The 14,868-nt window shown below is 50.7% G+C and overlaps 1 protein-coding gene across 1 annotated transcript in view; it reads left to right on the plus strand.

Annotated features, from left to right (window-relative positions):
* SLIT1 (slit guidance ligand 1) overlaps positions 1–14,868 on the plus strand; it is a 158,310-nt gene that overhangs the window by 8,104 nt on the left and 135,338 nt on the right. Inside the window, exon 2 of the mRNA XM_005885463.2 lies at positions 13,577–13,648. The gene's annotated coding sequence lies outside the window, so the exon portion shown is untranslated. The remainder of the gene's footprint in view (positions 1–13,576; positions 13,649–14,868) is intronic.

Consider the following 14,868-nt stretch of genomic DNA (forward strand, 5'->3'; position numbering starts at 1 on the left):
GGGGGATGTGTGTGGGACTATTAAAGCTGTTTTATTATTATTTTTTTTTTTTACTATTCAGTGATTTTTAATAGATCTACCGAGTTGTCTAAATATCACCACGATCCAATTTCAGAATATTTCCATCACCCCAAAGACTCCTTGTTCTTATTTTAACTTTTTAATTTGTTATAATTTCAAACTTACAGAAAAGTTGCAAAAAAATTATAAGGAACTCCTATATATCTGTTACCCAGATTCAGTTATTTATATTTTGCCCCATTTGCTTTATATTTTACACATGCACACACACACACACACACACACACACTTTTTTTCCTGAACCATTTCACAATAGGTTGGACACATTGTCACCTTTTTTCTCTAAATAGTAGTACTTCTCTGTATGTTTTCTAAAATCAACAAGGCTGTCAAAATCAGAAAATTTAACATTGATAAGTTACTGTTACCTACCCATGTCTACTTATGAACTAATACATGAGATCATGTATGAATTTAATCCGTTGTCCCCAAAACACCTTTCATGGCTATTCCCCCCCCCCAACCCCCCCGCCAGGGTCCAGAATTCTGTCCAGGACCAGACATGGCATTTACTTATATGGGTCTTTGGTCTCCTTTAATTCGGACTAGTTTCTCGGCCTTCCTTTGTTTTTCTTGACCTGGACATGTTTGCAGAATACAGGCCAGTTATTTTGTAAAACGTCCCTCGATTTGGCTTCATCTGCCCTTTTTTTACGATGGCATTCGGGTTATGCATTTCTGACAGGAATGCCAAGGAAGCGATGCGGTGCCCTTCTCCGTGGGTTGCGTCTGAAGAAGACACACGGCGTCGGCTTGTCCCAGTGTTGGCGATTTTAGCTTTGGTCCCTGGGCAAGCTGGAAAGTTACTATTTACTCTTAGTTACGAATAAGTAATTAGTGGGGAGGTACTCTGAGGCTGCGTGAATATCCTATTCCTCATCAAACTCTTACTAGCTTTAGCACCTACGGGTGAGAAGTTTTTAACTCCATCATTTCTTCTTGGCAAACGACCGTAAGAAAGCACGTCCCGTCCCTCCACCTGCTTTTCTGTTCATTCATAACAGTCTGGACCTGTGGATTATTGCTTTGTCTTTGGGTTGCAGTGTGTTACTATCATTATATATTTTGATATTCATCGAGCCCCGCGTGTGGCCAGTGGGAGCCATTTCAAGCTGCTCCTGTGTCCCTTTGACAAGCTCCTTTGAGCACTTACCCCCAGGGGTTTTGAGTGGAGAGTGACAAGTGCAAAATGCTGTCTTAAGATGTTCTGTGGCCTGGCTTTGTTGTGGAGAATAAATGGAGGGTGAAGCCAACTGATGGTGGGGAGGCCAGTTGGGGATGATGACTGTGGTTTCTAGCTTTTCTGTGACAGTGGTTTTGCTGTCGTTGCTGTATTTTATTCTTTTTTAAAAAATGTAAAAACTTTTATTTTGAAATGATTTTCGGCGTACAGAAATGTTGCAGAAATAGCACAGAGAGAGTCCCACAGACCTTTACTCAGCTTCCCCTAATATTGACATCTTTCTTAGTCATAGTACAGTGATCAAAACTAAGAAGTAACATTGGTACAATAGTTAAACTACTGACGTGGTTTAGATTTCCCCAGTTTTCCCACTACTGTCCCTTTCCTAATCCAGGATCCAAGCCTGGATTCCCCATTGAATTTGATAGTCATTTTCCCTTTGCCCCTTCAATCTGTGACAGTTCCTTAGTTTTTTCTTGCTTTTTATGACCTTGATATATATTTTTAAAATATATTTTTATTGATTTCAGAGAGGAAGGGAGAGGGAGAGGGAGATAGAAACATCAATGATGAGAGAGAATCATTGATCGGCTGCCTCCTGCACATCCCACACTGGGGATCGAGCCTGCAACCCGGGCATGTGCCCTTGGCCAGAATCGAACCTGGGACCCCTCAGTCCACAGACCAATGCTCTATCCACTGAGCCAAACCGGCTGGGGCTGACCTTGATATTTTTGGAAAAGTAGTGGTCAGTTATTTTGTAGAAGGTTCCTCAGTTTGGGTCTGTCTGGTGTTATTTTCTTGATTGGATTGAGGTTATGCATTTTTGGCAAGAATGCGTCAGAGGTCACAATGTGTCCCCCTCAGAACATCCTAACGGGGGTGGATGGCATCAATATGTCTCCTTGCTGGTGATGTTAATCTGATCTCTGGGTTAAGAGGGTGTCTGCCAGGCCTCGCCACTGTAATGTTACTGTCTTTCCATTTGTAATTAATAAATATTTGCGGGAGATACTTTGAGACTATGTAAGATCCACTTTGTCCTCAAATTCTTACCTACTAATTTTAGCTTTCATTAATGGATCTTGCCTGCAACCATTATTATCCAATCTTGATTTTCTATTTCCCTTATTTCTTCTACAGTCATTAATTGGAATTCTTCTGTAGGGAAGAGAATTTTATTCCTTTTTAAGAAGGGTGGCTTGTTTGATGGGTACCTTGGGTTTTGAGTTTCCTGAGGGCAGGGATCATACTTTATGCATCTTTGTGTCCCTTCACTTGGTGCATAGTAAGTGCTAAAAAAAGGTTGAGGTTTTTTTTTTTTTTTCTAGAAACTTCTGGTAAGACCTTTCATGGCTCTGATCTTTGCTTTAGAAAATATGGTCCTTGTGGTGGGCTGAATAATGGTCCCCAGCGATGTTCACGTCCCGATCCCCGGGACCTGTGAATGTGGCCCTCCAGGGTAAAAGGGACTTTGCAGATATTAGTAAGTTAAGGATCTTGAGGTGAGAGATGACCTTGGATTATCCAGGTGGCCCAACGTAACCACAGGATCCCTGTAGGAGGAGGCAGGAGGGTCAGAGTCAGTGGTAGGAGATGTGGCCTATAAGAGCTTGGTGTGAGAGAAGGGGGCCAGGAGCCGAGAATGCAGGGACCTCTAGAAGGTGGGAAGGCAAGGAAACGATTCTTGCCTAGAGAAAGGAATACACCCGGTGAGACTGATTTGGGACTTCTGATCTCCAGAACTGTAAGGTAAGACATTGATGTTGTTTTAAGCCACTGAGCACGTGGTAATTTGTTATAGCAGCAGTAGGAGAGGACTGGTCCTCATAGGATGAGGAGGCTGCTGCAGAGGCTGAGACCGGAGGGAGGCAGGCCCGGACCGAGGCAGAGAGAGCACGTGGGAGGGCCATGGGGGACCCTAGGCTTGAGCCTGGGCGAACAATCTTGTGAATAAAGTTGATCCTGGAGAAGCCATGTGGTTGGCTTCTGCCTCTTTTGCCAGTAAACAGCTACGTGAAAACATGACTCTAGAGCAGCGGTTCTCAACCTGTGGGTCGTGACCCCTATGGGGGTCGAACGACCCTTTCACAGGGGTCGCCTAAATACATCCTGCATATCAGATATTTACATTACGATTCATAACAGTAGCAAAATTACAGTTATAAAGTAGCAACGAAAATCATTTTATGGTTGGGGGTCACCACAACATGAGGAACTGTATTAAAGGGTCGCGGCATTAGGAAGGTTGAGAACCACTGCTCTAGAGGTAGGAACCAGGGATGGTTACTCTGGAGAGTGTTCAGGCTGGAGTGGCAGTCGGGGGGGCCTCCTGGGGAAGCAGTGAAACCCATGAGGGCAGTGGAAGAGGAACTTCATGGGAATAGGAATCTCCTGGATGCTGGTCCAAATGCAGACCCCCCCCACCCCCCCCAGAAAGCTGTGTTCGCAACCTTTGCTGACTGCAGTTCAGGTGATTCAGGTGCAGGAGGTGCTCAGACCACGGCTGAGAAACTGCTTGGTGCTGGGGTTTCCTGGTGAGGAAGGTCCGGCCTTTGGCCTCCGCCCACGTGGGAGGGCAGGCAGGGCTGTGGGAGGCAGGAAGCGCCCTGTCCTCTGTGTGACACAAGGAGCATTGGCAGAACATCTGTGGCTTTGAACCTGGATAAAGAGTAGTTGCTGCCAAACCAAGAAGGTGTTTGGAGGCGGGAAGAGGGCTGGCCGTGTGGGGAGCAGCCAGTCTGGCCAAGGAAAGCTCTGGAACTGTGATGGGGTCACGGCAAAGCCAGGCAGACCGGTTTCCTGGAAGAAGTGGAGGGTGGAAGGCAGATAGTGGGGGATTGAGTAGGCGGTGAGGAAGTTTTCAGGAGGAGAGAACAAGAGCAGGAGCTCCAAGGCGGGGGTGTTGTTTGCAGTGTAGGGGCAGGTGGACTGCAGTCTGCTGGGGGCAGAGGCAGGATGGGGGCGGTGGGGGGCAGTTATGGAAAGGAGGAGCCAGTGCCCTTGGGGATGGGGATGGGGATGGGGATGGGTGGGGTGGTGGGACCTTGACTGATCAGAGAACTGAGGTGGAGAGACGTGAAGGGAGTGTGGTGATGGTGTTGGAGCCCCAAGGGCACCTACCTTGTGCCAGGCTCAGAGCGAGATGCTTCACCAAGTCCATCCTTTTGCTCCTCGTGGCGGGCCTGTGAGGAAGGTATCACTTACCCTTCTTTGCTGATGTGGAGAAGGTTCAGAGAGGTGGGGCTCTCTGCCTGGGTCACAGAGGGCTGGTATGGCTGCCCAGGGACCCGGAGCCTTCAGGCTCTGAGAGATATGTGTATTTTGTTTCTAAATTTGCTACTGTTCCACACATCTCAATAAGGCCTGGCTTCATTCGTTCATTCATTCATTCATCAGGCATTCATTCATCTCCTACAAAACTCCTGTCAGGGCTTAGCACTGGGGCTTAAAGGCAGTTTGACCACGATTGATTCCTGTCTGTGCATGTTTATGGGGTGGACCCAAGTTAGTGTAAGGAGGGGGTGTCCAGCCTGGGGGTAGGGGCGTGGTGAGCAGAATTGGGGGATGTTGCAGGGAGTTAATTGGTGGACTTGGGGTGGGCAGTGGGTGGAGAGCACTTGGCAGGCATGTACATGGAGGCCTGGTGGCTAACAGTGGGGCCCTGGCTGTAAGTTGTGGTTTTGGGGTGAGCCCCAGACCTGGGAAGGGGATTGGCAAAAGCAAAACTGGGGCTCAGTAGTGAAGGGACAGGGTGCAGATTTGGCCTTAGAACAGAATCCATCGCAGAGTTGGGGTTAAGAGCTGGGCCCTGACCATTAGGTGGCCGACCACCATTAGAAAACAGGAAATCACGAGTGGTGGTGAGGATGTGGAGAAATTTTAACCCTTGTGGGAATAGAAAATGGAGGAGCCATTATGGAAAACATCATGATGATTCCTCAAAAAATTAAACATAGAATTACCATATGGTCCAACAAGTCCACTTCTATGTATACACCCAAACGAACTGAAAGCAAGGTCTCGAAGGTATTTGTACACCCATGTTCAAGCAGCATTATTCACATGGCGAAAGGGTGGAAGCAACCCAGGTGCCCACTGATGGGTGGACAAAAGGCAGAGTAACATACAGTGGAATATCATTTAGCCTCAAAAAGGAAGGACATTCTGACACAAGCTACACCATGGGTGAACCTCGAGGACACTATGCTTAGTGAAGTAAACCAGGCACAAGACAAGTACTGTACGATCCCACTGTATGAGTTACCTGGAGGAGTCTAATTCATAGAGGCAAAGTGGGACGGTGGTTGCCAGGGGCGGAGGAAGAGAGGGATGAGAGTTAGTGTTTAATTGGCACAGAGTTTCGGCTTTTCAAGATGAAGAAGTTCTGCAGATCTGTTGTACAACAATGTGAATATACTTATCCCTAAGTGAACTGTGCACTTAAACATGATCAAAGAGTAAATTTTTATTATGTGTGTTTTTCCACAATTAAATATTAGAGAGAAAAAAGAGAACTGAGCCCTGAAATCAGATATGTCAGGGTTCGAGTCCTGCCTGTTTAACCTGCTTCTATTATGAGGCTTCCGTGAGCTGGCTTGGTTGTGATAGTACAGGTATTACTATTATTCAAGCCAAGCAAACAAGAGGTCCCCAGGAGCTAGGCGGGTAGCAAACCTGCCCTGTGTGGTCCCCTGATTGCTCAGCCATCGGCCCTTTTGACTCTCACTAGGTTTAGGACTGCCCTAGCTCTGGGGTTGGTGCTGGGCCTGTGGGCCCTGCTAGGGGGTTGGTGGAGCCTCTGGGTCATGACCTGCTGGGGCCTGAAGACTGTGGGGAGGGCTCAGCCGGCTGACTGGAGCATGTGTCAGGCCTCAGACGCCATGTGCCCACAGAAGCTGGGCGCGGTGGGCAGGATTGCTCACTCACCCTATTTTCACTCTCTATATAGTGAACACCTACTGTGTGCCAGGTCGCCTCGCAGGTGCTGGGTGTACAGCAGTGAGCAAAACAGATGGAGCCCTGTCCCCTCACAGCCTGGCAGGGGAGACGGGCCTTTACCAAAGGACCTCATATTGAGTCCTCACGTCTCCAAGTTGCAATCGGGCACCTCCCGGGGAGGCTGCTTAGAGGAGGGGCATTTAAATTGAGGCCTGAAGGATGTTAGCAGTGAGCCAGGTGTGTGTGTTGCTGGGCAGGTGAGGAGGAGCCTGGTGTTCTGGGCTGTTCCAGGCTGTGCTGGGCTGAGGGAGCAGAAAGGGCGAGGGCCCTGAGGCAGAAGGAAGTGGAGGAGCAGAGCCACTGAAGCCCGGGGGCTGGCATTTTCCTGTGAAAGGCGCTCAGAGAAATATTAGTTTTTTAACCTGTGGGCCCTGGAGGTTGTTAGTAACACAGCAGTGTCCTCTGTGTGAGGAGCTTTTATTGGCTGATGTCTGTTTGGGGAGAATATTTCTCACTTAGTGGTTTTTTTAAAGTTGGGGAGCAGGGAAGCAGGGAAAACATACTCGGCGCAGTGCTATTTGGAATCTGCCAGTTTGAATGGAAATTTATCATGCTTTTAAGAACCTTCTTCCATGTGCCATGTGCTGTGTTAGGCCCTGGGGGTACATGACGAAAAACATCAGCGGACAGTCTGTCCTCATGGAGCTCCTAACCTTATTCAGGGGCTGAGGCATCACTCATATAAAAATGCCCCAGGTTTGTGCTAAGAGGAGAGGGTTGGGATGCTCCGTGGGCCTGGGACAGCAGGTCTGACCAAGTGGAAGGACGGGTTGGAGTGAGTTAGGCCGAGAGGAAGGAGGGAGCGTCCCAAGCAGAGGGGATGGGGAGTTCAGAGGCTCTGCTCTAGGGGGAGCACAATTTTGAAGAAGTACTGTTGATATTTGGCTCTGTTGACTAATGAGTTTGCTGACCACTGAGTTAGGCGAAGAGGAAGGAGGGAGCGTCCCAAGCAGAGGGAATGGGGAGTTCAGAGGCTCTGCTCCAGGGGGAGCACATCAGAACTCCGCGCAGGGCAGACCACGAGGCCTTGTTGTTCACGTTAAGATTTTTGTCTTGATTCCAAGCGCAATGGGGATTCATTGAAGGGCTTAAGTGGGGAGTGACATGATCAGATTTGCATCTTGAAAAGATCTCTCTGGCTGTGGCTTGGAGAACAGATTGGAGGGGAGCCAGTGGGATTGTGGGGAGCCCGGGCAGGGGCTCCGTGGGGCTCCAGGTGCAATGACAGGCGTAGGCACACAGCGGCTGGCCTGGAGGTCGGGGTGTCCGGCCTCGTCTGTGGGCCTAGCTGCAGAGGGAAAGTCTTCCTTCCCTCAGTTCTCTGGTCTGACTGCACGTGCTCAGTGCCGTGGATTTGGCCCGGCTAAGATTTCAAAGGACAGTCTCCCAGCCCAGAGGCCCGGCTCAGTCACAGGCAGAGCCTCGTGTTTATATTTTGGAGACTCGGCAGGATGGGATTTGAAGGGGACGGAGCCTCCCATTGCAGGCCTGCGCTGCTGTGGGATGTCCTGGCCCCTCAGCGAAACAGCACCAGGAATGGCTGGAACTCCAGGGCGAGAAATGCCTGTGAGGCGTGTGGGGCCCCAGAACTCCCCGCCAGGGGCCCACGGTGTTTATTCCTGCGGTTCTAGGAAATCCGAGGGTTTCCCTTGGTTTATCATAAACACCCAGATGCTGGGGATCAGATTCTTGCTTCCTGAGAGGATTCAAGAAATCCTGTGTGTTTTTGTTTTTTTCTCAGTAACTTTGCTTCGGAGGATTGTCTCCCAAATCTTTTCCCACCGAGGTTTCCCTTTCAGGGTTGGACCACACAGGAACTGATGGAAATCGGGGCCATCTGCCACCCCAGTGTACTTCCTCCTGGGGGACAAGAATGGGTGCAGACCCATCACTTTGGGAAGGGAGACAACCATCTCAGGGCGTCTTCCCTGGGCCTTGGCATCCTGGGGCCTGCAGGGCCTGGGTAGCTGGCTCCTCCCTAATCAGCATGGCCCTGCCCATCCAGCACCAGCCCGAGCTGTGCCTGGGGCACCGCCTGCCTGGGGCAGCCATAGTCCTTGAGGAAAACAACAGCAGCAGCAACAGCAACACTAGTAGTAAAACTATTGCAGCAGGTAATGCTGATACAGGAGCCCTGCTCTCGGTGTTTTAGAAATATTAAGTCATTCACCCTGGCCAGGGTAGCTCAGTTGGTTGGGCATTGATCCTTGCACCAAAAAGGTTGCTGGCTTGATTCCTGGTCAGGGCACATGCCCGGGTTGTGGTCTGGATCTCCGTTGGGGGACATGCAGGAGGCAGCCGATCGATGTTGTGCTCTCACATCAATGTTTCTCTCTCTCCCTCTCCCTTCCTCTCTCTAAAAATCAAATGTAAAAAAAAGAAGAAATATTAAGTAATTAAAACTTCACCACATCTCAAGCAGGTGGGTACTATTATTGTCCCCATTTTACGAATCTAGAAACTGAGGCTCAGAGAAGTTAAGCTCCTTGCCTAAGCACAGAGCCAGGAATGGTGGAGCAGGAATGTGAGGCTGGACTGTTTAGCGCCAAAGCCCAAGCTTTTATTTAGCCGCTAAGAATGCTCTTTGCTCAGCAGCTGGGACGCTCCCCTGATCTTGCTGCTTAGGCAGAGTAGATAGCCGCCCCCGACCCTTTTGAAAGTGTTTTACATATGAGTATACTATTTAAAAATTTTTATTTGTTTTATTGATTTGAGAGAGAGAGAGAGAGAGAGAGAGAGACATCAATGTGAGAGAGACACATGGATCAGTGGCCTCTTGCACATGCCCCCGCCGGAAACTGAACCCTAGACCTTCTGGTACACAGAATGATGCTCCAACCAAGTGAGCAACAGCGCCAGGCAGGGCAGACAGTCTCACGACAGGGCCCAGTGTTCCCTGTCCACAGCACACACGTGGCTTCTCAGCTCCATGAAGGCATGAGCACACGGGGGAGAGGTGGGCGGACAGAGCCCATCAACGTGAGGCATCGTGAGGTAGGGAACGAACAGGGAATCACACTGGCCTGGTTTGATCCAGCCCCACCACTTACTAGCTGTGTGGCTCTGGGAAAATCACCTCATCAGTCTGAGCCTTAGTTTCCTCATCAGCAGGATGGAGAGACCATGACTCACCTCCCAGGGAGGGTGCAGTGAGGTGAAGCGTGCTTGGCATTGGGCTCAGAGCCTGCACACACGGGGGCTCAGTAAGAAGTGGTGGCAGGAAGCTCAGGACCCAGGGTGCTTCCTGAGACACGAGGCCGGGAAGTGCCCCAGAGGGCCCAGCTGACGTGGTTGCTCTGGTCTTAAGGTCACAGCAGCTTCTCTCATTTTTCCTAGGCAGCTTCCTGCAGAGGGGCATCTCCATGGCAACACACAAGCAGCACCTGTTGGAGGAGTCAGGTGTTGGAGAAAAATGACCTCCTTCCCTCATTCTGCAGCCTCTACTGAGGGTGGAGGGGAAGTGGTTGGCCCAGGTTGGAAACTTGATCCTGGTGGGCCGCCCTGCTGAGGGGGAGGGGGCCGACCAACCGCTGGAGGTCATTTTCTCAGCCTACGTGGTGATAATGCCTCCCTAAGCAGCAGCCTCCAGACCTGGGGGTCTGATGAGCCTCGAAGGTTGCTTTCTCAAGGGCTTTTCCCTGAGAGGAGGCACTGAGCCCCTGGGTTAGAGAGCAAGGCTGATGGGGGGAGGCTGAGTTTGCTCTGCTGTCTGCACCTTGTCCTCTTCTGCCTGCCTGGCCCAGGCCTTCCCTGACCCAGAGATGGAGTGAGGTGTAGGAAGTGAGGAGGGGCTGGAACCAGCTGATGGTAGGCTAAGGAGTTTCTCCTGCCGTCTGCACAGTGGGCCCCGGTGCAGAAGGGCCCGAGGAGAGGCATATGAGCGAGAGCCCTCCAGCCCACCCCGCCCACCCGGTGGGAGTCTGTCTCATCCTCAGTTTCCCGAGTTCCACATTCGGTCCTGCCTTGTTCAGACAAGTCTAAGCGTTTGTCTCTGCCTCAGTTTTGCCGTCTGTAAAATGAATAATTATTGTAGTCAAGTGCTTTATAAACCATGGCTGCCATGGAAAGGAATGAATGATTGTAAAACTCACCAGCTTTTTCATGACTTTTAACTGAGTAATTCCGTAGAGGGACGTATTTCTCCCAAATGCCCACCAAATTTTGTGCAGTAGTATTTATGATTGAACAACATCAAAATAGCCCCGGTGTTCTAGTAACAGGGAATCGTGGGACACCCCAGGAACTTGATCTGTCCACATGAGGGGACACTTCATGGCCAGTCAAAACCGTAAGAGGGGGACAGACAGGCTGTGACATTGTAGGCTTTGATATCATTCATGTCTCATGCATCCTCATGGCTTCAGAACCTTGCAGAATACTTTGCAAATAGTAAGCCTTCAGTAAGTATTTGTTGAATTATCTCAACGATATAAAACTTGTATCCAAAGAAAACAGGCATGGGAGAAAATATTCCACAATGTTAATGGGGGTTACTTTTGGGTGATGAGTTTATGTGTGATTATAATTTTTTCCTTTATTCTTCAAGAAATTGAAAAAACACACAATAATGTGCATATATTACTCTCATTTTTATTATTTATGTATTTATTTATTTTTAAATATATCTTTATTGATTTCAGAGAGGAAGGGAGAGGGGGAGAGAGAGAAACATCAATGATGAGAGAGAATCATTGATTGGCTGCTTCCTGCACGCCCCCTACCGGGGATTGAGCCCATAACCCAGGCATGTGCCCTTGACCGGAATCGAACCTGGGACCCTTCAGTCCCCAGGCCGATGCTCTATCCACTGAGCCAAACCAGCTAGGGCATTACTCTCATTTTTAAATGCAATAGCTTGAATAGTAATGTCAGCTTATACAAACATACATGTTTTTTTAAAAGTTCAAACAATGCAGGAAAATATAAAAAAGAAAGTCACCATAAGTCCCACTGCGCAGCAGTTACTGACATTGATATGGGGGACACAGCCCCCTGTGAGCTTCGTCTGCGTGTGTTGATGTGCGTGTGAGTTTTTACATAAGGAGGCTCATAGGACACAAGCATCTTATAACCCTTTTCCACGTATTGTGTGCTGGACAGCTTTCCCCGTCAATACGAACTGATCTGCACCATTTGAAATGGCTGCATAGAGTTTGGCTTCATGGCTGTGCTGAAAGCCAGCTAAGCATTGCTCTGTTGATGTCCATTTAAGCTCAACGTTTTGCTCTTAGAATCAATGCTGACATATCTTTGTAATGAAAAAATTCAAACAACCAAAAATTCCTTGTGGTTTTGGGGATGAGTTTCAGTAAGATGGCCCAGGCGTGTTGCAGAAGGAGAGATTGGGGTGCAGCACAAGTGAGGCTCAGGGCTGGCTGTTTCAGGGAAGAATATCTAGTTCAATAAAGAAAGACCTTTACATTGAAAAGATCCCGTCTCACAGGGAGAGGCAAGCTCTCGGCATTTAGGGCGGGAAGTAGCTCCGGCTGGGGCTCCCACCAACGGCCTCGTTACCTTGGAGAGGCCTCCAGCCCCTCTGAGAGACCCTGTTAGAAAGGAGCCGGGGAGCAGGGAATGAGTTTTTCCAGCTGCTCCCCAAGATCAAGAGCCAGGCACAGGGGAAGGGCAGAGAGAGTAATGAGCTGAATGAATTATTGGTTTGTCAGCTCAGGAGGCAGCCTGGCCTGGTAGAAGCCTGGGCTCTGGGATCAGATGGCCCAGCTCAGGCCCCTGCTGTCATTTACCAGCTGGTGACTTGGGGAAGGCACCTCGTTTCTTTGAGCCACTCTTCCCTCCTCTGCAAGATGGACACGATAACTCTTTCCAGCCTGGCGTGAGGAGTGTGTGGAAACTAATCACACGTTGTTCTTAGTGGGTACGATTCTAGAACATCTAGTCCAAACACACTTCCGAACACTTTCAGGAAAGAGAACTTGCTGTTCTTCACGGCAGCTCGGGCTCGGGTTGGCCACAGTTGGTAAGTGACGAGACTGCGCTTCAGGGGAACATGGGGTGGTGACAGGTTGTTGCCAAGCACGTGGTGACTGTGACAGAGGTGAGAAAGGAGGGAACGCGGTGGCTGTGAACTTGGAGCTCTACAGACTGGTTAGATGCGGAGGTGACAGCTAGGTTTGGTGCGAGGCCCGAGGGAGATTCTGCTGGTGTGTGGCTCAGCGGAAGAACTTTCTGGGGAGCGGAGCGCCTGACTCCTGCAGGGCCTGTCGTTCTGAGGTGTGCTGTGGGGCTTCCCTTGGAGGCTGGCTGGGGAGGTGGGACCAGACAGCCTCTAAGGTGGGCTCTAGGTCCAAGGTGCCCAGGATGTGACTGGGGAGGGCTAAGGAGGAACACAGGGGCCAGAGGCCAGGGTGGTGTGAGGGAAGGAGCCACCACTTTTGTAGGCCCGGCCCTGGGATCAGAGAGTGGGATCCCTCCCTTCTTCAGCCCTGCCCTCCAGTCCTCCCGCTGCCTCCCACCCTCCTCTTGCTACAGGGCTGACCTCAGGGCAGGCTCCTGCTCAGAGACCTCTCTGGCTCCCTGTCTCTCCTCGGCTTTCTCCGACCCTCTGTGGTCTGGACCCACGTTCCCCCAACTCTGCTTCCCTTGGCTCTGACTCTCAGCCTGTCCCCCCCCACCCCCACCCCATGGATCTGCTGGGTGTTCTCCCTCTTTGAATGTCCGCTCTGATCCTCCTACCCTGCAGATCTGCCTTGTCCTGTCCGTCTCAGCTTGAGTCCCACTTCCTCAGTTTCCATTGAATGGCATGGCCCACTCTACTCTCTCCTGTTCAGAATACGGACAGCTCACAGGAACCAGTGCCACCAGATGACAAAAACCGTGTTCCCAAGGGGGTCCTTTTAAACCACAGGCCGTACTTTTTCCCTACTTATGCCTCATGTAAACCCTATGAGAGACAGTTATTATCCCCATTTCATAGATGAGGAAGCTGGCGTTCAGCAAGGATTCCACCTAAATAGCTTCTAATTGGCTACTTTTCCAATTCTTTCGTGTGTTAATGTCTCATCTCTTCAACTAGACTGAGTTCATTCAGGGGCAAAGCTCCGTGTTGGGTTTAGCAGAACTCCCAGGAGGGAGCCTTGTGCGTTCCTGCTGGTTGGACATCTGCTGCCAACAGCCCCCAGCTTGTTGGGCCTCCACATAGACTCGAGGGCCGCAGACTTGGCTGGGGAGCACCCACCCTACGGGTCAGATGTCAGGCTTGAGCCAGGGAGCGAAGGAGCCTGGAACTGAGCCCCCGGCCTGCGGACCCACCCTGCACATCTCACCATTTCCTTCTCTCCTCTCCTCCACCAGGGAACTCAATGGCAACAACATCACCCGGATCCATAAGAACGACTTTGCAGGGCTCAAGCAGCTGCGGGTGCTGTGAGTATGGGATCTGCTCCTGCTTGTAACCTCCCCCTGCCCCCTCCCTCGGCAATGGCCTGTGTGTCCTAGGCAGAGCCCTGGCTGTGGGTAGTAGGGTTGTAGGGTTGTAGGGTTGTAGGGTTGTAGGGTTGTAGGGTAGTAGGGTTGTAGGGTTGTAGGGTTGTAGGGTTGTAGGGTTGTAGGGTTGTAGGGTTGTAGGGTTGTAGGGTAGTAGGGTTGTAGGGTTGTAGGGTTGTAGGGTTGTAGGGTAGTAGGGTTGTAGGGTTGTAGGGTTGTAGGCAGGCTGGGCTCCTCCACGTGGAGTCCGTCTTGGGACACCCTGAGGGTGGTGGGGTGGAAGTGATGGTGAGTCCTGACCCGGAGCAGCCACTGCCTCCAGCATGGCTGAAAAATTGGGTGATGGCATAGGCACCGGTGGTGGCTGCCTGGCGGGACCTGGGCTGGGCAGATGGGGCTGTCTTGTCCACCGGTTGTCTCCTGGGGTGAGGGAAGACCGAGGGACCGTGCGGAATCTTTAGGTCTCTGTCTTTGTTCAGGCGGCTCTAACAAAATACTACAGATGGGGTGGCATAAACAACATACATTTATTTTCTCACAGGCCTGGAGGCAAGGAATCTAAGATCAAGGTGCCATCAGGGCTGGTTTGTGGTGGGGCCTCTCTTCCCGGCCAGCCGCTTGCTGTGTCCTCAGGTGGCCTGTCCTCTGTGTGTGCACAGAGAGAGCTCTGGTGTCTCTTCCTATAAGGACACCAGTCCTAGCAGATGAGGGCCCCATCCTTATAACCTCATTTAACCTCAGTGACCTCCCTAAGGGCCCTGTCTCCAATACAGTTACATTGGGGTTAGGGCTTCAATGCATTAATATCTGGGAAGGGGCGGGGGCGTGGAGAGCAGGGACAGTTCAGTCTGTAACAGTCTCCATAGTTCCCTTGAACCTGTGGCCCAGAAAACTCCCCAGCAAGGGGCTGCCCCTGGCTTGAGAGGGCAGGTGATTGGGAGCCCTTGAGGGTAGAGTCGATTTTCCTGGGTTGCTTGACAGCGGCAGGTATTGGAGGCAGTGGGCACGACGCTATTGGGAAAGGAGCCATCAGCAGCACCTCCTCTGTCATGCTGGGCAGGGGTGAGGGGCCAGGAGGGTGTTGATCCCTTCATCTCTCCTTCTCTGCTGATCTCGATGCAGAGGCAGCCTGCCAGGCATGCATCCTGATGCATTGAACA

The sequence above is a fragment of the Myotis brandtii genome, unplaced genomic scaffold, assembly GCF_000412655.1.
Source record: "Myotis brandtii unplaced genomic scaffold, ASM41265v1 scaffold902, whole genome shotgun sequence".
NCBI lineage: Eukaryota > Metazoa > Chordata > Mammalia > Chiroptera > Vespertilionidae > Myotis > Myotis brandtii.